General features: G+C 43.9%; 1 protein-coding gene across 1 annotated transcript in view; it reads left to right on the plus strand.

Moving 5' to 3' along the window:
- Positions 1–22,272, plus strand: part of LOC126159174 (uncharacterized) — a 520,900-nt gene that overhangs the window by 432,191 nt on the left and 66,437 nt on the right. The window lies entirely within an intron of this gene.

The following is a 22,272-nucleotide window of genomic DNA, read 5'->3' on the forward strand; positions in this document are numbered from 1 at the left end:
TACATTTTCACGAAATTTGGGTGCATAGATCCTGAGAAATCAGTACCCAGAACAACCACCTCTGGCCGCAATAACTGCCTTGATACGCCTGGGCATTGAGTCAAACAGAGATTGGATGGCGTGTACAGGTACAGCTGCCTATGCAGCTTCAACACGATACCATAGTTCATCAAGAGTAGTGACTGGCGTATTGTGACGAGCCAGTTGCTCGGCCACCATTGACCAGACGTTTTTAATTGGTGAGAGATCTGGAGAATGTGCTGGTCAGGGCAGCAGTCGAACATTTTCTGTATCCAGAAAGGCCCGTACAGCAACTGCAACTTGCGGTCGTGCATTATCCCGCTGAAATGGTTTCGCAGGGATTGAATGAAGGGTAGAGCCACGGGTCGTAACACATCTCAAATGAAACGTCCACTGTTCAAAGTGCCATCAAAGCGAACATGAGGTGACCGAGACGTGTAACAAATGGCACCCCATACCATTACGCTGGGTGATACGCCAGTATGGCAATGACGAATACACGCTTCCAATGTGCGTTCACCGCGATGTCACCAAACACGGATGCGACCATCATGATGCTGTAAACAGAACCTGGATTCATCCGAAATAATGACGTTTTGCCATTCGTGCACCCAGGTTCGTCGTTGAGTACACTGTCGCAGGCGCTCTTGTCTGTGATGCAGCGTCAAGAGTAACTGCAGTCATGGTCTCCGAGCTGATACTTCATGCTGCTCCAAACGTCGTCGAGCTGTTCGTGCAGATGGTTGTTGTCTTGCAAACGTCCCCATCTGTTGACTCAGGGATCGAGACGTGGCTGCACGATCCGTTACAGCCGTTCGGGTAAGATGCCTGTCATCTCGACTGCTAGTGATACGAGGCCGTTGGGATCCAGCACGGCGTTCCGTAGTACCCTCCTGAACTCACCGATTCCATCTTCCACTAACAGTCATTGGATCTCGACCAACGCGAGCAGCAATGTCGCGATACGATAAACCGCAATCCAGATAGGCTACAATCCGACATTTATCAAAGCTAATCATTTGCATATCACAGCATCTTCTTCCTGTCGGTTAAATTTCGCGTCTGTAGCACGTCCTCTTCGTGGTGTAGCAATTTTAATGGCCAGTAGTGTACTATTACCACAATTTTGTAAGACTCTAATCCTGATTATATAAGTCATCAATAATTACATTCTCTCAATTGGTAGCATAAATGCGATGGAAGCTGCAGGTTCCTCTCATAGTCCGCCCACTACATACATATGCAGTGTTTTGTCCCGTATATAGCTGGTGATCAATGTGAGCCATATGCGTAACAAATGCTGAAAATCTCAAGAAAATGTCTTCTCCAAGCTGCAGATAGTAACTGTGGTAGTCCAGAAATTGCTTACTTACTCGCTTCGAAACAGATAAATGAATTAATTGATTGAACGACACAGCGGTTACTACGTAAGAGCTACTATAGTGTGTACATAGTTTTATTATTATTATTATTATTATTATTATTACTATTACTATTACTATTAGTGGCTGTGGTCTGACACAAAACATTAGCAGCATGGAGTCTTCCATTTTCTGCCAGTTCAGAAGTATGGACTGCAGCAGTCAACCAGTTCACGAAAAGTGAGTATAGTGCATACATTTTACCTTATTTGATTTTAAATAGGGTTGCACTGTGCAGGTCAAGCAAGTGTGGCAATGGAGAGGACTAATGCAGGGAAAGTATATTTTGTAGCAAGTGACTACCTTTACTGTGGATAGTTAGCTTTCTTATCCGAGAAGGAGTTGTAAGTAGCGCTTGCGCCGCACCACGAATTCTTTCCTCATTCGTTCTAACACACAAACGCACGAACCAAGAAACATTCATCTATTTTAAAAATAAAAGTTTTCCAAGAAAAGTCTTTCATTCTGCTGTTTAGTCAGGTATATAAGTTGATGATAATGTGGAGGAGAGGGTCTAAGAAAGGGTGGGAACCACTGTGTTAGTCCTACAGAAAAAACGAACAGGACCTTTGGGGAGGAAATTTAATGTAATTAAATTTTGCGCTGGAATACGTCTTTGCAGGAGGCCACAGTTTTCGATTATTTCAAGAAAAACGCGTTTGAAGGTCTCTTCTGTACGTTTTTCTTGAATAATTTGAAAGCTATGGCCTCTATAGAAAACGTATGCCAGTACAGCATTCAACTGCTTAAATTTCCTACAAGAAGGTCCTGTTCATTTTTTCTGTAGGACTGATAGTTTACACATAGCAAGCGAGAAAATATGAAAAGCTTGAGTGTGGTATTTGAAGTCGTTGCTGGTTGCATCAAATGCAGCAGTAGGGGCAGTTTAATTACCCTCTGTAATTAATTTGTGGTCGAAAGCTAACGAACAGCGTTAATACACTGGCAGGAAAAATACAACATCCTCAAGGACAAGGTCTCCTATTGACAGTAATTCCATCGTTGTAGATGTATGTGATAACAAATTCAAACCAAATGAAATGCACAATAAAGAGTACCCAAACAGCCGATACAATACACAGTGCACCACCCTCTGGCGGGAACGCAGGTGTATGTTCTCGTATGCAAACGATTGTAATGGTGCCAAGCGACGTCCAGCGATAGTTTATTCCACATATCGTGTGTCCTTTGTTGCAACTCGGTAATGATTCTTATAGTTCTAGAGAACTAGCAAATTCCTACTTCCTATTGTCCCATACACACTCGACTGACAAGAGATACCGTGATATTACTGTCCAGGGCAGTTGTTGTACACCACGAAGAACATGGTGCGTCGCAACAACAGTATATGGACGTTCATTGTTCTGCTGTGAAAACCCATCACCCCCCTGTCTAAGAAATGACAATAACACGGGGATAACAGGCTGTGCAATGTAACTGGCACTACTTACTTTACACTGCTGAAACACCAACTGTATCAGCGAGCTGCAACTGATGGCCCTCTTAATCATGAAGCCTGGGATGGAACCTGTGTGTCGTTGGCACATGTACTGTGGAATACGCAGCTCACCAAGTCTACACCGTACATGTCTATGTCCATCACTGACATACAAACAGAACCTTCTCTTATCACTGAAGACAACAGAGTGCCATTCCACTCTTCAGTCAACCCTTTCACGACTCGATTGAAGTGATGCACGGTGGGGTTGTTGTTGGTATTGTGGTACTTGGCCACAGGATCATGTCTTCTTAATCCTACTATAAGCAAACGATTTCCAGTGATCCCTGAAGTAACAGCAGGTGCAACATGTGCCCGGATTTCATCCCTGGATGATGTTCGGTTGGCTACCGATGCCAGCACAATGCTGTCTCGTGTGACGTGTCTCTGCATTAAGCGGACGTCCAAAACCTGGTCTGCAGGTGTGAGATTGTTCCCGAGACCACTGTTGAAAGCAGAGACAAATTGTGCCCAATATGTGTAGCAATCCATCGGTAAGTCATTCAATTTCCCGCATCCCCACAAAACAACCCCACTCAAATGGCTGAAGATGTGCGATAGAGAATAACTACTCGTTTGTTGGACATCATTGTACCCTGAAGTGAGTGCTGCACAGACTGTCCACCTCTAAACTAGGCACAGTTGCTGCCTGCAGACTCAGAATAGAGGGTGCACCGACAGGTCTCCTAAGCGTCATCTGATAGCCGAGGACCATGACAAATGAATCACTAACACAAAAATCCCTCACCTTTTATACACTGGTGCCACTGAATACAGTTCTTCAGGGTATTGCATTTTTTTTCCGGCACTGTACAAGGTGCATCTCAGAAGTTCGGTGAATGGGCTTAGAAAATAAAAGAAACAAGAGTTACAAACAAAATTCGTTTACTAACCTTCAAATGAATAATCCTTGGCTACAAAATACTACTGACATCGGTTGTAAGGCTGTTGGAAACTGTTAAAAAAGGCTTCATGTGGAATTGCTCGATACATAGTGATCACGCATTCTTACATATCCCCAACGTCTGCGAAGCGTAAGCTTTGTAGATCTAATTTAAGGCAAGGAAACATAAACAAGTCTGCTGGCGTCAAATCTGGAATATAAGGAGGGTGTTGAAGAAAAGTCACATTGCGCTCAGCGAGGAAGTTGAGCACATGGATCACAGTGTGTGGACGGGCGGTGTCATGGAGAAAATTCCACTGTCCTCTCCAGTACAGTCCTGGCGTTGCATCCGTTTACATTTTTCCTCGTAATCATCCACCTCGACAGTAGTAACCCTCGTTTCGTGGCTAAATGAGACTCGGCGATGGATATAGTGAAAACTCAAAGTCTGGAAACAATTCATATAGGTACAAAACGAGGATTGCCTTGCCTTCAACTACCTAGTTCTAACTATTTTTCAAGGTCATCCAATTACCCACATCCGAAATACATGCACACAGACCATCTTAAATTCTTTGGATTTTTATTTGGTTAGGGAATAAGACAAGCAAATATTCTCATAAAAAAACTTTATTAATCTCTACATACAGATTTACACACAGAAAACAACTCTTTCTTAATTTTCGGTTGATTTCTTTTTAATAACATCTACCTTAATTTTTATCCTATAATTTAAATCTACATTGCACTCTTCTAATTCTTTCTCCGACTAGTAATTTGACAAGTACAAAGAAGGTATGTTCTCGAATTCCAAAACATATCTAATTTTTTTCCTGTAAAATGACATTTATGGCTTTAACAATTTACTCTGTTCCTTACAGCAGTTCTTCTAGACTAGAGCACGGGGTGATTTTAATCTTGCATCTTGTTTCTTGCATAGTAATGTTGTTATAACACTCCATATCTTCCTGGATGTACGCTACCAGCTCTTCTGCTGCACATTGTGGAATTTCTGTATAGAGCGTTACGTTTACAGCTTTTGCAAACGAGTGGTCATTAAATGTTGTTATGCAGTTGGTTTTAAATTCTGCAAACGGTTGTTCTGTTGATTTGTGCATAACATACAGTCGACCACGCTTGGATTCCATGTAACCATCCTTTTTAAGCAGGTCCAGTTGGGAATGGAGCTTTATAAACAGGTTTGTCGTGTGTACTTTAACGCAGTAAATGTGCTCCAATCCATCCTTTTCAGCCAGCCAGAACTCCAACATATGGCCACTTACCACTGCTATTAACAGTAAAGGTAGATGTTTTATATTCTCCAGTGATAGCCAGATTTGGACACACACTGTGTTTAAAGTAATATGTAAGCCTTGTCTGCACATATGCAATAGTCTTTTCTTTTTCCAACAGCAGTTTATATTATTTCTTTACGTGCTACTCCGCTTTTCGTTTTTTGGCTTTGATCTCTTCCATTTCCAGTTTTCTTTTTCGTACACACAACACATTAACTGCACTTAAGGGGCAATTTCTTTATTGGGGAATGGATTAAGTGTGTGACTTTCATGCTTTTTCGTAGGATTTGTGGGATAAGACCGTTTGTTGGTACCGGTCCTAATTCGGCGATATCTGTATCTGACAGCATTGTAGAGAACAATGTCCTGGATTGAGAGAAATATGTTTCTCCTGCTTTACTATAGCACTTCTGTGCAATACTTACATTGTCTTTGTTGGAGTCAGTGTTAAGAATTTACAGGTAGATAATTAAAACTATATGCAGACAGTGCATAACGTATGAGCTCTTCTCAGTCTTGAGAGTCTGGCAGACTTACCTGCAAACTAGTCAATTTTCGGGAATTCTTATTGTCCCTGTAGACAAACTGCAGAAGGTTGTTAAACACCACACAGCTGCTGTTCTGTAAGTTATTAGTTAGCTGACACCACATGGATGTGACTGGCACAGCGTACAGTGGAGCACATTGTAAATTCTGTTTGTTAAAGTCAAATACACTTGAACAGTCTTGTACAGGGTCGAACTCACGATTTGTTCTGTAGTTGTATATTGCAGCCTCCAGCCTGGTAATATCATACTGTTTAGAAAGGCGGACATAAAAGGAAACTTTTTAAGATCTATAAGGTGGTTAGCGACAAATTTATTCATATAGGTACGAAATGAGAGTTGTCCTGCCTTTAACTACCAAGTTTCAGCTACTTTTCAAGGTCATCCATCAACCCACTGCTTTTCACTATAATGATGCAAAAGACATATATGAATTATCACAAATAGAAGACTATTAATGGATTTTTGGCAGGGGAAAGAGTTCTTGCTTAGCAGTAGGTAGTTGGATGACCTTGAAAAGTAGTTGAAACTGTTCAGTCAAAGGCAAGGCAACCTTCATTTCGCACGTATATGACACTGATTTAAGTTTCGTGTAGTGAGATCCTTTCTCTCCAGTACAACTTAGTCTTTTCCTCCACCATTGCCAGATGGAGGAGGGGAGGGGGGAATAGTGGAGGGCTGTGGGATTTCCCATAGGGGATAGGGTAATTAATTGAACAATTTAATTAATAGTCAGTTAATTTGATATCAAAAGTGTGCTCATATCACTGAGGGGGGGGGGGGGGGTTCCTCATCTCCCAGAGTGATGGGGAAGGGGGATGGGGGTTTCTCAGAAAGACAGATTATCCCCAGGGGATCATAAATAAACCCCCAGGAGTCATAAATCAATTAGCAACATAACAATAGGTTAAGGGATTGCGTATAATTTTTCCGGAAATATATACCTGCCCCTGAATGTATGCAACCCACACAAAGAAAATGGCTCAGGACGTGCTTTACCCCAATACTGACAGTTCGTTCCTCGGGTAAAAATTCTTGATTAATTAAACACTTGTCGCCGAAAAAGGCGATCAGCATCGTTTTAATCTTGGATTTCGTCGGCCGACTTCTTTTGGAAGCCAGGAAAGACTATGAAAACCATGCCACTGTCTGTGGCGTCGTCTCCAGATCGTACTGGTAGCGTCAGGTCTCATCTCTTGCAATGATGGCTTCCAAAAACTGCGATTCCGACGAGAAATGTTGATGAAATCTTCAGAAATTTCCATCCGAGTCTGCTTCTGATGTTCTGTCAGCGTGTGTGGTACAAACCCAACACAAACCTTCCGCCTTTGAAAACGCTCGTGAGAAATAACGCTTACACTGTCTTCACTTGTCTTCAACTCTTATGCTATCATTCTCAAAGACAGTCGCCGATCATCCGCCAGCACCCGTCGCAGTCTTTCAATGTTGTATGGGATTATGCTTGTTGACAGTCAACTGGACCACGTCTCATCCTCGCCATCTTCCTTTCTGTCTCTAAAGCATTTAAACCACTCACACACACTCTTTACTCGCTACTGCAACACCGCAAACTTGCACTGACGCTCCGTAAGTCTCTGTCGCCATTTTCCGTCATTTGAAGCAGAAGTTGATGTTAACACGTTGTTCCACTTTGCCGTCCATTTTGCAATGATACGAGTTCCCTTACTGACTCCGTTTGCATGGTCGCAGTGTGCACCACAGCTTCAAAAATGGCTCCGAGCACTATGGGACTTAACATCTTAGGTCATCAGTCCCCTAGAACTTAGAACTACTTAAACCTAACTAACCTAAGGACATCGCACACATCCACGCCCGAGGCAGGATTCGAACCTGCGACCGTAGCGGTCGCGCGGTTCCAGACTGTAGCGCCTTGAACCACAGCTTCACTTCGGTGATTTGCACCGTAGGGGGCGCTTGTTGCCATACGTCTCAATGCGTATGTGCAGGCGCCTGGTCCTAACCAGCGCGATTTTTAAGATATGGGACCATTCACCGAACTTTTCAGACCCACCTTGCATTTACGTACGATGGACAGCAATATACGGCTGCTCACGGTAATATAAAGTAATAAAATTTTCTCAGGCTTCCGGTTGTGTCAGGTAGTTAAATATGACAACGAGCTTTCGGGCAAGAGCTCCTTGGCCACTGTCAAGTTGTTAATCATCATTTTAAAACGGCTACGTAGAATTCATCCGAAAGCTCGTGGGTAATTAATAATTTGATGCGGATGGAAGTCCGAAATACGTTTCATTAGAACGATAGTAATTGTAATTATTGTTACTATTATCACCCATTCAGGTGGAAGTGCCACTTTGTTAGCTGGAATGTACTGTGTCCTGAAGAAGGGAGATGTATTGTTGCCATCTGTAAGGGATAAAGATGGCGACGTACACTTTTTGTGCTTTTTTCTACACAATCACATGTAAATCATAAATATGTCACAGATTCATCAGACTGCGATGATCCTCTATCGTCGCAGGTCAAATTATTTGTCATTTTGTGTTACATTCGATCGTAATTTTATCGATCTGCTTGATCGCAGCAAGTATATTGAAGCCACCTCTGGTTTTGTCTAGGTAGAAATCCAAAGTAATCGCTGCCCGCAGACAATGGCTTGAATATTGTTTGACGGGTGGTGCTGGGCGACAGCGCTTTGTTTTGCAGTTGAGTGGAGAGAGTAGACAGTAGAGTCCGAAATGCACAGTCGAGTCGAGCGTAGAGACGGGAAAAACCGACCGGTTAAAACCTATACCGGTATTGCCGTTCTGAGTAACCGGTGTTCTTGGATATTTGTTTGGTCTCGGTTGCAACAGGTGCTTTTTTATTTTTTACTAATAACTGGGTAAAAAGAAAACGAAATATCAATTAGCCATAGCAGCAGTGCTAAAATGTTCCATTTTTAGATAAAAATTTATTAGAAAAGAAGTAATTTTTATACGTAAAATTTGCGTTATTTTGAAATATTGTGTTGTTACAGAAAACGAGGAAGGCGATCGGTGCTATTCTAATAACAGTGCCAACAGAAACGAGCAACAGATACATGGCATAAGAATTGGTACAGCTGAGACAATAATGTCCTATTGTGTATGTCGTAGTTTAAGGTACGCGTGTACGTGCAGTCTGCAAGACTCGTCCCGACCTGGCCTGTACGGTAGTTTCCCGCTGTCGTTGCCAGAATGGCACCAACTCTAGTCTAAAAGTATTTTTACGTAGTGACATAACAATTTAGTACAATGCTTTATTTGCTTTGAAAGATTAATGATTTGTCTGCCATCTCTATGAATTAATAAAAGAAGATTGAGATTATGGTGAGAGAAACAAATTAAAAACTTAACAGTTTAATTACTAGTCATTCATAGTGCACAATAAAAATAAAAAGTAGCTGATTTGCTGTTGGTGTCTACATAATATGCCTCTGTCTGCTTGTAGCCCTTGAAAAGGGGACAAATTAGCTTGAAAAAAAAAACAGCCAGGTTAAACTGACTTGGAAAGGAACGGATATAACCGAAATCGGTTGTTTCAGCGATAGCCGCCATCCGTAGTCGAGCGGAGCTCCCACGATGTGCTGGCCAGCATTGTTTGGATGAAATTGCTAGTTCACTTTTGGGATACTAACACGCGGCACGATTTCTTTCGCTTTAGAGTTTCAGTGTTGCTTGATCAATGTCGTGTGGTGGTGCGGGGAATATTGCTGAAATGTGCATATTTAGAACTAGTGGGAACGAGTTATGTTTTAAGTAATAAATCGTACTGTTGGTACTCTGCTAACAATAACTGTTCTGAATTGAACCTGTCATTAATCGCTTTCCCTAAACTACCAGTAACTTAAATAGAGGCCATTAAATTCATTGAGGTAAGAGAGTTAGAATCGCCCAAATATAGTACACCTAACCGTCGTGCTACAAAACTTGTGCCTGAATCGCTGCTGTTTTGTTGGATTAATAGCTGTCAGTTACGCCGCTACTGAAAGCTGACATAAAATGACGTGATAGCTATTCTAGGAGTAGGTTTCCAGGTTCGACATTTGCCTTAAACCCAACGGAAACAACATGAAAACTTTGGTCGAATCAGAGAATGCGACCTAGTCCCAATTTAAGTATGGGACAATATGCCCTAGACGAAGAAGGAAATCCCAGTGCTTGTAAGCGTATACTTGGCTGGTTCAAATGGCTCTGAGCACTATGGGACTTAACATTTATGGTCATCAGTCCCCTAGAACTTAGAACTACTTAAACCTAACTAACCTAAGGACAGCACACAACACCCAGCCATCACGAGGCAGAGAAAATCCCTGACCCCGCCGGGAATCGAACCCGGGAACCCGGGCGTGGGAAGCGAGAACGCTACCGCACGACCACGAGATGCGGGCAAAGCGTATACTTCTTTTTGAGTAAGAAAAGTGAAGCTGATGTCTTGCCCGACACAAGGTGTGTATCTTTGCTTTCATCTTTCTTTTACTTTTCATATTCCATTCCAAGGAGTAAGCCTGGGGCTGCTTTAGACCCGCCCCATTATAAAGTCAAGGATGTTTTGAGCGGATACCAGACGAGATGGTAGACGGACATAAGAGGTTATCGAGAGGGAATAAATGGGAATGACATACCAGTTTTGTAACTAAGCTTTTATATACATTTATTTAGTTTATCCTGTGAGAGAGTTCACATCACTAACGAGTCTCGTCAAATTAAAGGAAGCAGCCTTCCTAATTTAATGCTGATTCAAAAGTTTAAGTGAACTGGAGGATATATTTCTAGCTGGTATATTCTATGCTTTATTCTGGCCACCTTTTTCTTTGTTGATACTACTTTCACGACAACCAGAGATATGAATTCGAGGTCTACTCCCACCTGACCGCCTATGTAGGCGGCAAAGAATGTTGCAATCTGTGGTCACAGGTTCGCCGCTGTGTCCATTATCACAACTCTTCGATCTGAACTGATGCAAATCGCCGTTAAAATTATTATTGCTACTAAGCTTTAATTTACCAACAGTATCTGAAAACGCAACAACCTACGCACGACTCTGTGCCTGTTTCCACGGAGATTTTACAATCCTATGCACTGTCTTTCAGGTGATAGCACCGCATGTACTTTTTGTCCAGTCTTTATTGGCTACCTTATACAGTTCATCGTATAACCGGGAGAGTACGTAACAATTGCATTCCAGAACAAATTAGTGTATTTGTACTATTCCGTACCTTTTTTCCTCAATAATGTAAAATACTTGTGTTCGAGACAAGTTACCACGACGTGCTTTGTCTGTCCTTGCGCAAGTTTTTCATGATATGATGTACAGCTTAGGTAATAAAATTCTGGCTGTATGGTAGTGTAACAATTAACAGAAATGACCTCACCACACACTCTGCTGCAGCGATAACGTCGAAACTGTCTCAGGATTTGTCGATGTGTGCCACTAACCGCTTCATCTGGTGTACAGTTGCTAATTGCTTGTCGTGCTAAAGGTGCCTCGCTGAGCAAGTAGTGCAAATGCAAAGGAATATTCAGAGCTAATGGAGTATGAGCAGAGACTAATAAAAGTTCAGGATCTGATAATGTAATGTTCACGTCACGCATGTGAGCAGTAGAGAGCGATAACGGTAGACAGGTTCGATCGACTTCGGAGCAGGATGCTGTCCAGCCAAACACGTGCAAATGAGTTGTCAGCTTTCTCAATATAGAGTGAGCAAGTTCGCACACTGTACATACTGATTATAAACGAAAGTTATTGTGGACGATTGCAGTTAATTACTTAATCAGTTTCTAGTTATCTACAATCACGCCAGCGCAGGCAATGTTGAAACAGAAATTTCATCTCGTTTATATAATAGAGACAGTATGAGATGTTTACTTCATTCATTTATAGTTTGCATTTTGCCTGTTGTTGTCGTACTGGCGTCGGCCAAGCTGCTACGGTTCAATCATTCCAAAAGAGAATTTACATTCATACATCAATATTTCTGTGATTAAATCGTGATGATGATATGGCGACTCTATAATCGATGGGAACAGTTGTGGTGAGTGCTACGGTAATCCGAAGGCTGCGGTTTGTTGGTGGCGGAATTAAAATAAATATTATGTACGCTATCCAATCAAGAGTATCCGGACACCATTACGTAATACAGAAGTGACCACTAGATGTCACGTGATGCGGACCCACCAGTGTAAAAAGAGTAGCGGGGAGTATTGTGTTGTCAGTATGACCATATATATCAGACCAGAATAGGTCGTCCATGGGAGTTCAGTGACCTCGAACGTAGACTACTCATTGGATGTCATCTGAGCAACATATCCATCAGGGAGATTTCAACACTTCTCAAGTTGCCGATGTCCATCGCCTGACATGAGACTGTGAAGTGGAAAAGCGAAAAACAACTACAGCTAAATCAAGACCATCTATACCTGATGCAATGACGGACAGGGAGCACCGAGTATTGTGGAAGGTAAAATCACAGCAGAGTTAATCACTTGTGAGTTCCAAAGTGTTACCAGCAGTCCAGCTAGCATAATGGCTGTGCATGTGGAGTTAAAAAGAATGGGGTACAATGGACGAGCAACCCCCTATAAGCCACATATTTCTGTAGTAAATGCAAATCGACGCTTTAGGTGGTGTAAAGAGCGACGTTATTGGATGCTGGATGACTGTAAACTAATGATCTGGAGCGATGAATCACGCTATACCGTGCGGCAGCCGGATGGAAGGGTTTAGATTTGGCGAATGCGTGGAGAATATTACTTGCCATCACGTGTAGCCCCAACAGTAAAGTATGGGAGAGGTGATTTAGGGTAAGGGTGTGTTTTTCCGGATTAGGATGTGGTCCCCTTATTGCGTTTAAGAAAGCGTTGAAGACGGAAGGATATAAACATGTTTTACATAACTGCGTAAAGTGGAGGAACGGTTCGAATACTGATTGATCACATCAGCATGACAATGAACCTTGTCCCTTGTGAGGCACTGGTTTCTGGATAACGTTCCCGAAATGGACTGGTATGGCCATAGTCCCGACCTGAACCCAATGTAACCCCTATGATTAGTTAGAACGCTGAATTCGCTCCACACCACGACGTCCGTCACCACTACCTTCTCTGGTTTAGGCTTTTGCAGAAGAAACTGCCATTCCTCTATAGACGTTCAGAAGCCTCACTGACTGTGTCCCCAGCAGAGATCAAGCCGTCATAAAGGCAAATAGTGAACACACCCGAAATTAATATCCAGTAATAGGTATTCGGGTACTTTTGCTCAGATAATGTATGTCACAGTGCCTGTGGATGGGTTTGTCTCTTGATTCTCTGTTGATGCCTAGCACTGACTGACGAGAATTTGCTGCAATGTAATGCGACTACTACGACAATCCACGATAGTCAACGGCAAATTCCCAATCAACACGGTTTTGGTCACGGTTGAGCACCCTGGCGAAGGCAGTTTTTTCCAATTCGAGGTTCCCTCGGAACACTCTTAACGTGGCGGCACGTAAAAAGCCCAGAGCCTGCATGACTGCGACGACACAGACAGTCCCGTAAGTCTCGTGCCTTGATGAAGTCCTCTTATATTACGTGTCTTGCCGATCTTCCTATCTATTAAGAAAATGAAACAAGAAGCACCCAAAGAATTACAAGGGTATTAGTGTCATGGCATCTGTCAGCAGAATTTTTATCACTGTACTGTAACACAGGTTGGAGAACGAGATTTGGGAAAAGCAGCGAGCGGACCAGGCAGGCTTTACGATTGGATGATCTTGTATGGGTCATATTTTTAGCCCTACAAAAATAATTGAGAAGGCATATTCTAAGGGTCACGGAGTGTAACTAATATTTGCGGATTTACAAAAATCGTATGATTCTGTACTCATCAACGCTTCATGGGAAACGATGGAGTATATAGGTGTAGAAGCATCATAAATATCTCTAATTCGGAGATCATGCCAGTATTTAAAATGGGAAGCTATCTGAGTGAGTCATTCCAAACATGGAAAGGACTGAGACAGGGCCCCAGTGTGTTGCCAACCCTGTTTCAAATACGTATGAAGTATGTATTGAAGCGGTGGAATCAGTCGTGGTGAGGTATGGGAATTCCTTTCCAGTATGGAGCTATCTACTCATTATTATTTGCTGATGATGAAGTATTAATAGCACAAATTAGGGAGGATTTCCAAGTCTGAGATAAAGAGATTAACAGAAGCATTTGAACGAGACGAGCTTAGGATAAATATCAACAGAACAGAAATCTACTGGTGATAGGAGATGGAAGTGATATAGTACTGCTGCAAGGAACTTTTAAAACATCGAAGCAGTTTCAATAGTTGTTGTTGGCGGTGGTGATGGTGGTGGTGGTGGTGGTGGTGGTGGTGAAGGTAGTGGTGGTCTTCAGTCCGAAGGCTGGTTTGGTGAGGCTCTCAATGCTTCTCTATCTTGTGCAAGCCGCTTCATCTTAAATAACTACTGCAAACTACGTCCTTCCGAATCTGCTTGCTGTATTCTTCTCTTGATTTCCCTCTACGATTTTTATCCCCCACACTTTCCTTCAGTACTAAATTGGCGGTCTCTTGATGTCTCAGAATGTGTCCTACCAACCGATCCCTTCTCTTATTCAAGCTGTGCCACAAATTTCTTGTCTCCCCAATTCTACTCAGTCCTCCTCATTAGTTACGCAATCTACCCACTTAACCTTCAGCATTATTAGTAACACTACATTTCAAAAGGCTCTACTCTCTTCTTGTCTAAAGTGTTTGTCGTCCTCGTTTCACTTCCATTTTTCAATACTTAGGTTCGATTATCCATAACCCGAGAAGCTATGAGGCAGATGTGGAAGGTAGGATCCATCGCATGAGGAATTAAGATGCTAAATAGATATCATTGGAGCGGGGAAATATCAAAAGAAACAAAGAAAAGCTAGAAGTATGCTAACATATGGTGCACAAGGGTGGAATTTGGGTGAGCAGTGGAGAAGTAGAGCACACGCAGAAGAAATGGATGGAACAAGAGGACAGCCAGGAAATCAAGAACGGAGTGGAGGAGAAAGGAAGAAATTAGGGAGACAATCGATATGGAACGACCAGTAGTGCAAAGAACTGAGAAAAGAGTCTTTAAGTGGTAAGTCGTCCTCGTTTCACTTCCATGGAGCAACTTCAGTGGCCAAAAGCAGTGTTTATATCCTGGAATGGTTGCCGCCTGGAAGGAGGAAGCGCGGACGGCCGAGAATAACATGGAGAGTGGGAGTAATTGGAGTGATGAGGAGGACAGGTCTCAAAGAGGAAGACTGCGATGAGCGTGAATGATGGGGAGTGGAAATACGGGGCAACTGGTGAATAGTGGAGAAAGCCTTAAGAAAGTAAAAGTAAGTAAGCCGATCCTGCGATCGACTGTCAAGACGACGGCTAAAAACTCACGACATCCTTGGTAGGTGATACGCACTTGCATTCTCCGTGTCACATGGCAACAAGAGATCTCTCTCTCTCTCTCTCTCTCTCTCTCTCTCTCTCTCTGTCTCTCGTGTCTCTCCCTCCCCACCATCGCAGCTCTCTCTGTTTCAGTCACACACAAGCCATAGAGCGATGTGTGGTGTGGGCTGTTTGGAAATCGTAGTGTAGGTTTTCCAGGAATTTCTAGGGTAGCATTGAGACACGCTTTGCATCCCTCAAGATACAAATACTTCCGTCGAACGCGGCGAATTGCAGTATAAAATCTAACTATACAGTGAGGTCGTCAACACTGAGCGCCAAGGCTCTTTCTGAACGGCATCTCGTAGTGGAGTGATCCGTTCTGGTGTTCATTGCGTAGTACTTTTTAGGCCACTTGAAGCCAAAGGGTTGCAACGCCCAGTTCGTACCTCAGCGGCCTCTAAAGCTCTGTCGGGCCCCGCGTCCAGAATGAGGTTCTCCATTTTGGTCGTATCGATATCCTTAGATCGAACATCTCTCCGTCTTCGTCGTTGTCGGTTGATGATACCATAATAGTGTCTAAATTATAGCAACTACACTCTTGTGCAAAACTTAAGTACGAAAGATAACTCGTATTATGCCAGTGCCAAGTAACACAGTTCTATGAAACTTGGACCATACACAAAAAGAACAGCTGCAGTATAGTACAGAACCGAAAGAAATACGCAATGCGACAGTGAGAAACGACATTTTTATTCAAAGACAGTAATTACAGTGAAGTCACCGCGATTTATGATGTTCACCTGGACATTAAAAGGGGCAGGCATGGTTCATAAAAGGGCGCGTGATCACCACAAACGGCAACGTGTGCTCTGCGACATCCTTCCATGCTGGCCACAAGGTTGGTAAGGAGTTCTTGTGATAGGCCGTTCCATTCCTCGGTAAGCGCGTTGACAGTTGCTGGATGGTCTTTGATGGATGTAGACGTGTTACTAAACGTCTCCCTAACGAGTTAAACAAGTGATCGACGGGATGTCAGTAGTGGTGATGGGACGCGGGATGGGGGGGGGGGGAGGGGCGGGGGGAGAGGGGGGCGTGCCAGTTCATTCGTAGGTTACCCTCTTCTTGCAAGAACTACTCCACCAGCGCAGTCTGATACTGTCGCGCATTGTCAGCCGTAAATATGAAATCACGATCGAATGCAACCGAGATAAAATGCACTTGGGAAAAGAGTACAGTGTCACAATAACTCTAACGTGAGTGTACTGCGTTCAGAGATTTTCAGATCAGCTTGCCCATTCAAGATATTGCCTCCCTACACCACAACAACAAAAAATGGTTCAAATGGCTCTGAGCACTATGGGACTTAACATCTGAGATCATTAGTCCCCTAGAACTTAGAACTACTTAAACTTTACTAATATAAGGATATCACACACATCCATGCCCGAGACAGGATTCGAACCTGCGACCGTAGCGGTCGCGCGGTTCCAGACTGAAGCGCCTAGAACCGCTCGGCCACACCGGCCGGCACACCACAACACCTGGGACCCCAAGCCGACCATGTTCGACAATGTTCATCGGTACGTTACGTGTACTCACCTCTCGCCATATGAGAGTACATCCAGAATCCCTACTCAGACATCAGACTGAATCTGTTCTCATCCGATAAGAGGACGCGACTCCACTCCTCGTTGATCCATTCCCTCTTCTCTTGGCGTCATCGCACACGGCGCTGCCGACGAGCTGATGTCAGTGGACCACAACATAATGGTCGTCGGGCAAAGATACCAACACCACGCGGTCACCGCGCCATTGTGATGTATGAGTTTGCGAGTCTTGCAGTCCTGTTAAATGTGGCTGCAACTGCACCCACTGTTTGGCGTGTGACCCAACTTGCCTGTTACACAATTTAGCGGTCTTCTGCTGCCTGAGCTGATCGTAACCCACAACCCCAGTCAGATGATGATGATGATGATGTTTGGTTTGTGGGGCGCTCAACTGCGTGGTTATCAGCGCCCGTACAATTACCCAATCTTCGCTCAGTCCAATTTCGCCACTTTCCTGGATGATGATGAAATGATGAGGACAACACAAACACCCAGTCATCTCGAGGCAGGTGAAAATCCCTGACCCCGCCGGGAATCGAACCCGGGACCAACCCCAGTCAGCGGTGCCTGTGGTTCGGAACACTCCACATGCGCATAAAACAGTGCTGTGAGCAGTACCAAACTCCTTTATCCATTAGTTTAACTGCCTTGTGTTCCGCAGCCAGACACATTTGTCACTTCACGCCATGTGACACCCAAGTTTCTGTGCATGATTGGGAGACCTCTGGCAACTTCCTCCCGCACTTTCATTTCTTTCCACCAAATAGTTAACATGTTATATTACTTTATCTATATCCTCCTCATTATACACTGAGATGACAAAAGTCATGGGTTAGCGATATGCACACATACAAACGGCTGTAGCATCGAGTACACGAGGTATAAAATGACAGTGCATTTGCGGAGCTGCAAACTCAGGTGATTCGTGCGAAAAGACTTCCGACCTGATTATGGCCGCACGACGGAAATTACCAGACTTTCAACGCGGAATGGTAGTTGGAGCTAGAAGCATGAAACATTCCATTTCGGAAATCATTAGGGAATTCCACACTCCGAGATCCACAGTGTCAACAGTGTGCTGAGAGTATCACATTTCAGGCATTACTTCTCACTACGGACCACACAGTGGCCGTAGGCCTTCACTTAACTACCGAGAGCAGCAGTGTTTGCGTGGAGTGGTCGTTGCTAACAGACAAGCAATGTCGGTTAGGACAGTGCGACGAAATTCAGACAGTGCGACGAAATTTGGCGTTAATGGACTAAGGCAGCACGACATCGTCTGCAGCGCATCTGCTGGCCTCGTGACCATATTGGTTGGAACCTTGGCGACTGAAAAACCGAGACTTGATCAAAAAATGGCTCTGGGCATTATGGAACTTAATATCTGAACTCATCAGTCCCCTAGACTTAGAACTATTTAAACGTAAGGACATCACACACATTCATGCCCGAGGCAGGATTCGAACCTGCGACCGTAGCAGCAGCACGGTTCCGGACTGAAGCGCCTACAACCGCTCGGCCACAATAGCCGAGTGGCCTGGTCAGATGAGTCCCGATTTCAGTTGATAACAGCTGATGGCAGGGTTCGAGTGTGGCGCAGACCCCATGAAGCCATGGACCCAGGTTGTCAACAAGGCACTGTGCAAGCCGGTGGCGGCTCCATAACCGTGTGGGCCATGTTCACATGGGATGGACTGGGTCCTCTGGTCCAACTGAACCGATCGTTGACTGGAAATGGTTATGTTCAGCTACCTGTAGACCATTTGCAACCATTCATGGACTTCATGTTCACAAACAACGATGGAAATTTTTACGGATCACGGTGCACCATGTCACCGCGCCACGAACGATTGGCAACCGAAATTGCCCGACATGAATTCTATCGAACATTTATAGTCGAGAAATCAATTAGTGCACAAAATCCTGAACCGGCAACACTTTCGCAATTGTGGGCGGCTATAGAGGCAGCATCGCTCAGTAATCCTGCGGAATACTTCCAACGATTTATTGAGTCGATGCCACATAGAGCTGCTGCACCACGCCGGGCAAAAGGAGGTTCGACACGATTTTACGAGGTTCAAATGGTTCAAATGGCTCTGAGCACTATGGGTCATCAGTCCCCTAAGCCTTAGAACTACTTAAACCTCACTAACCTAAGGACATCACGCACATTCATGGCCGAGGCAGGATTCGAACCTGCGACCGTATCAGCAGTGCGGATCCGGACTGAAGTTCCAAGAACCGCTCGGCCACAGCGGTCGGCTATTAGGAAGTACTTCGTGATTTTTGTCACCTCAGTGTATGTTGCTACAGCAAAATAAAAGTGGTTGTTTCAAAGTATACACTACATATTATTCCAGTTACGCAGGCAGAAGCAGCGTGTGCAGTTCTGAGCGGTCTCGTGGGAGCACCGCTGCGGTTCATTATCCTCCGGTCCGCGGCGCGGCAGGTGTATGAATGACCGGCTCTTCCTGTTACGCTGGCTTCGCCTTTCTGGGAACTCAGCGGTCAGGCGCCTGGCTGTACTGCAAGTGCGCCGTGCAGCACTGTGCATTTTCCTCTCTGAATCCTTCACGTGCTTTTTATTGCCTCTCTCCCATAACTTCTGCTGATCATCTTGCCCTCTGTAGCATCTGCTTGTCATCACCGTCGGGGAACATCCTTGAAGCAGTTTGAGAGAGGCCATGAGGTTCATTCGCAGGCCGTACGCGCCAAATAAGTCACGAGTCTCATCAGGATAATGGTTCAAAGCGGAGGACAAAAGGATCTCCGTGGTAGAATGTCGTTGCACGTTTTGTGTGATCATAATCGACTGTTACATTAAGTGCTAGACACAACCACAGGATTCCTCAGGGACACTGTGTATTTTCCTCTCTGAATCCTTCACGTGCTTTTTATTGCCTCTCTCTCATAACTTCTGCTGGTCATCTTGCCCTGCCCGGTCCAACCTTAGAACCGATAGAGGTACTCAAAGTACCCTCCGCCACACACTTTCAGGTGACTTGCGGAGTATGGATGTAGATGTAGATGTAGACATCTACAAGCTGAGGCAGTTGAAAACCATCACCGCAAAAAATTCTAGAACGAATATCGAGGTGCGGTATTCTTTAAGAGTCGTGGACAATATGACAGGCTTTCAGAAAAACGCAAGGAATTTTTAAGGTGTTTTTTTTTTTTTAGAGTAGCTACATACTTCCTCTGAACCGTTGAAAACAGACTTCGAAGATGATTCCAACGACGTAACAAGTGTGGAAGTTGATCAAATAGTAACATGATAACAGCGCCCGAAATCGCTGCTCCGCCTTCAGGAGTATTAGTCCCATTAAAAGCTAAAAGTTTACAAACAAACGCGTAACTCAGCTACAATTCTTATCTTCATCTTTACCAATGCTTATCAAGTACGCAGGAAATTTTACATATAGCATAGTTACATAGCATAAAGCGATTCCAGACGGACGATACTGCTCGCTGAATTTCACCTGCACTTACCGCAGCACAAGCTTGTATCACAAGGCATTTCATGTCTTCGGGAGTCGTCGTTGTTTCGTTGTAGACCTCTTGTTTTAATTTTCCCCACAGATAAAAGTCCAGGAGTGCTACACCTGATGAACGTGCAAGAACTGCGGCATGTTATCTGTTAGTAACTTGGGGCTAGAGTCCCATCAACAAAACGGGGACTTCTTATGTGGTTAGCAAAAAATCTGCACCACACGTTGACAGACAAAGGACGTTCTGTATCAGATTACCTCATCCAGCGTCGATTTTCAGCTGACCTGTAATGTATAACGCGAAGTTGTTACAATCTTTTCTGTTTCCATGTTTAAAGGTTGGTGTGATTACTACTTTTGTTCAGTCTGATGGAACCTGTCCCGACTCCCAGGCCATTTCAATTATCCTGTGTAGCCATTTAAGACCTGACATTCCACTGTATTTGATGAGTTCCGACTTAATTTCATCCACCCCAGCCGCTTTATTGCACTGCAATCTATTGACCATTTTTTCCACTTCCTCAAATGTGATCCTATTTCCATCATCATTCCTATCCCATTCTGCCTCGAAATCTGAAACATTACTGATCGCATTTTCACCTATATTGAGCAACCCTTCAAAACATTCCCTCCATCTGCCCAAGGCATCCACAGGATTCACCAGCAGTTTTCCTGACCTGTCCAAGATACTTGTCATTTCCTTCTTACCTCCCTTTCGAAGACTGCTAATTACACTCCAGAATGGTTTTCCAGCAGCTTGACCCATAGTCTCCAACCTGTTTCCAAAGTCTTCCCACGATTTCTTCTTGGATGCTGCAATTATCTGTTTGGCTTTGTTTCTTTCTTCAACATAACTTTCTCTGTCTACCTGGGTTCTGGTATGTAGCCATTTTTGATACGCCTTCTTTTTCCTTTTACAGGCTGCCTTGACTGTATCATTCCACCAAGCTGTTTGCTTCATCCTACTTTTACACACTACTGTTCCAAGACATTCTTTAGCCACTTCTAGTACTGTGTCCCTGTACCTTGTCCATCCCTTTTCCAATGACTGTAATTGACTACATTCAACTAACTGGTACCTTTCTGAGATCGCTGTTATGTACTTGTGCCTGATTTCCTTATCCTGAAGTTTCTCCACTCTTATCCTCCTATCCTCTTATCCTCCTACATATGGACCTGACCTCCTGCACTTTCGGCCTCACAATCCCAATTTCACTGCAGATTAAATAATGATCACTGTCATCAAAGAATCCCCTGAATACACGTGTGTCCCTCACAGCCTTCCTGAATTCCTGATCAGTTATTATATAGTCAATGACAGATCTGGTTCCCCTGCCTTCCCAAGTATACCGGTGAATGTTCTTATGTTTAAAAAAGGAGTTTGTGATTACTAAGCCCATACTGGCACAGAAATCAAAGAGTTGTTTCCCGTTCCTGTTGGCCTCCATATCCTCTCCAAATTTACCCATAACTTTTTCATACCCTTCTGTTCGATTTCCAATCCTGGCGTTAAAATCACCCATGAGCAGAACACTGTCCTTGTCCTTTACTCTAACAACTACATCACTGAGTGCGTCATAAAAACTATCCATCTTATCTTGATCTGTCCCTTCACAATGCGAATATACTGACACAATCCTAATTTTCTTGCTAGACACTGTCAAATCTATCCACATCAGTCGTTCGTTTACATACCTTATTGCAACTACGCTGGGTTCCATTTCTTTCCTGATGCAAAGCCCTACACCCCATTGTGCTATTCCTGCTTTGACTCCTGACAGGTAGACCTTGTATTCTCCCACTTCCTCTTCTTTCTCGCCCCTTACCCGAATGTCACTAACAGCTAAAATGTCCAGCCCCATCTTACTTGCAGCCTCTGCCAGCTCTACCTTCTTCCCAGAGTAGCCCCCCATTGGTATTAATAGCTCCCCATCTCATTACCATTTGTTTGCCAAGTCGTATCTTAGGAGTCCCTGGTTTGTCAGTTAGAGATGGGACTCCGTCACCTCCAAAGGTCCGAGGCATTTTGCTCTGATTGTTGCCAGCATCATATTTAAAGTACCAGGGAAGTAGATTGCTAGCCTTACTTGCCCCGAGTCCCATTGGGCTTTACCCCT

The sequence above is a fragment of the Schistocerca cancellata genome, chromosome 2 (assembly GCF_023864275.1).
Source record: "Schistocerca cancellata isolate TAMUIC-IGC-003103 chromosome 2, iqSchCanc2.1, whole genome shotgun sequence".
Lineage (NCBI taxonomy): Eukaryota > Metazoa > Arthropoda > Insecta > Orthoptera > Acrididae > Schistocerca > Schistocerca cancellata.